This window comes from Callionymus lyra, chromosome 6 (genome assembly GCF_982586985.1).
Source record: "Callionymus lyra chromosome 6, fCalLyr1.hap1.1, whole genome shotgun sequence".
NCBI classification, from domain to species: Eukaryota; Metazoa; Chordata; class Actinopteri; order Syngnathiformes; family Callionymidae; genus Callionymus; species Callionymus lyra.
Window position 1 is genome coordinate 5885786 of NC_141823.1, and position 2777 is coordinate 5888562.

Consider the following 2777-nt stretch of genomic DNA (forward strand, 5'->3'; position numbering starts at 1 on the left):
TTAAGGTTTCTTTCTTCGGTCGGTTGATTGAAAATTTCCTCACGAAAATAAACCACTTTTAATTCTCTTGTTGAATAATGAAGGCCACGGAATCAAATCCCAAAACAACTTGGTTGGATTCTAACTGTACTGGCTAAATCCTTTACTCATTCATGAAAACATCTTATTTCAGTGTCAAGAATGGTTCATGTATCAATGACAGAAGCAAGGGTTACATTAGAGTTAATGGCAAAAGAGAAGCATTTTTAAACATGTAATAAATAACTGCTTCGGGAGGACAGACACTCAATATATAGGACGTCACAATATTAGAACAAGTGGGTTAAAAGTCACAACATTTTAGTGAAAATAATTATATTATTAATCATTTATTTACAAAGCAAGTTTCAGACTATGAGTGTTACAAGGTGCATTTAATTAAAAACATTAAAAACAAACATCTGGCATCAATAAAAAAAACGTGAAAACTAGTAATGCAATACAAAAATAAAACCCAATATAAATACCATTTAAATAATAAAATAAGATGTTAAAATATTAAGATGAAAACACAGTAATAGAGTAAAAGAAAGTAAAAACCCATTGATGAATCCAGTTGAGAGTTAAAAGGCAAAATCATATGAAAGCCAGTGTGTATAAGTGTGTATTTGAAAGAGATTTAAAAGAAGGCACAGACTCGTCCAGTCTTATCTCCTCGGGCAGACCAGTCCAAAGTCAAAGTGCCTCGATGGAAAATGCCCAAAACCCTCTTTGAATTTTGGCCTGGACTTCGGCACTGATAACAGGGACCTGCCGAACCAAGTCATAGGTGGTCGACATGTTAGAGATGTAGTTTGGACCCAGACCAAGAGGACAAGTATTCATTAAAAAATGGTTCATCTATTGTAAAACGCACACAAAGTCAGTTCAATGAAGCTACAACTGAGGTGAGATGTTCTCCAGGCTCCAGGTCCAAAAGGGATTGAGCCAATGATGGACTTTTTATGCATTTGTCAAAAACCCAGCACACTATGGGAATACTATACACACACATGCTAATCAACACTACAAAACGCAAGCACAGACACTAGGTGAACTAAGAACAACAAAAAGAACAAATCCAGAAAGTAGATCAGTACAAACGTGACATACCATGTAGCGAGGATTATAATCTGGCGCCTGCTGCTGAGGCGTGGCTTTAAACTCTCCAGCTGATGGATTGATTGCTGAGAATGAAGAGCTGCAGCTGTTGCAGCAACAGGCGCTGAGGTTCTTAACAAACTCAAACAAGTAGAACAAAACAGAAAGTGCCTCAAAATCAATCACATAAGACATAAAAAAACAGAATTTTAGATGTCTCTTAAGTACACTTGTCAAAACTCAGAACAATAACAATGAAAATAATACAAAATAATTGCAAGAGACTGAATACATTTGCAAACCCCTGAGTGTGTGCTTAAATATTTAAGAATGCATGAACATATCTTTGGTCTTTGAAACGTATAGTACCTGTTGATTCATTGAGTAGAAGTATCTGTGGTTACTCAGCAAAACATCTTCCAATTGAGTAGTTTAGATCCATCACATCCTAGTGAATACCTGTGACTCAGATAAGAATCTGGAAGAAGATTTCAAGTGGAAATTTCAAAGTCCGAGGGACATTTGAATAAATTCCACCACATTTTTGATTAAGGACAAGAAGAGTCTATCCCAGCTACTCGGGGCAAAGGTAGAAGAAACCGTGAATGAATTACCACCCTACCATTAATGATTCAGGCATGTTGACAAGTTATTCATTCAACTTTAAAGTGTTCTTCATGTCCTGAGGGTGTGCTTGAATTAAAAAAAAAGTTTAATTATAATTATTATCTGTTATGTTTTTTGGCAGCGGAAGAGAAACCAGAATACGGAGTAAAATCATACAAGTTCAACCCTAGAGTTGCCTCAAGTTGAACTATGACCTCCCGAATGACATTTAATTTGGATTCTATATTCCAGCAGCTCATAAACGTAACTTTCTTCTGAATATTCTGACACGTAGTCGCTGTGAAAAGGTGTTTACTTGGGATTTATTTTGGGATTAACACTCCAACAAATCAGTCTTTTCAGAGGCGACGACAATAAAGTCATTCACTTCCAAACACTCGGGCTGAAGATATCATAACTCATGGTATAATTAAAGCAAAATTGTTTATTTAAAGCCTCACTTGTGTCCCACTAAGGAGCTTAGTTCAAGACGTGTGAGGCATAATGTGGATTAGAATCATTTTAAGAAGTTCCCTCATGATCCGTGCCAATTATTTCCAAAGGAGGATGACAGACGTTTCCCAAATCACAATTCTGAGATGCTATTGAATTAGTTCACAATGCGACGTCTTCTATTGTGAGTGAAAAACACAACATATTATTCTTTTGAAAACTCTGAACAGAGCGTCTCCTGGTCATGATGTGGAAAAACAGGGAGAAGAAAGAGAAGCCATCGTGTGCTCGTTTTGCGATACGGTCCGTCCTGACGAACTTTGACCCTCGTGATGGAACTTCCTCTTTGTCGCGGCTGTTTATTCAGGCTCGGCCTCATAATATCATCCCGACCTTGGGTTTGAATATTCCCTTTTTTGAAAAAGATACATTTTACTTTTGTCATCCGCTCTCCAGTGAGCTTTTGTTACACAAGGGTAAAATCATAGCTAAATAATAATTAATGTATTTGCTATTTCAACAAAATAACACATTTAAAAAGTGAGCAAAATAATCTTGTGTAAGTATCATCACTCTCAATTTCTTCAAACCACACACTC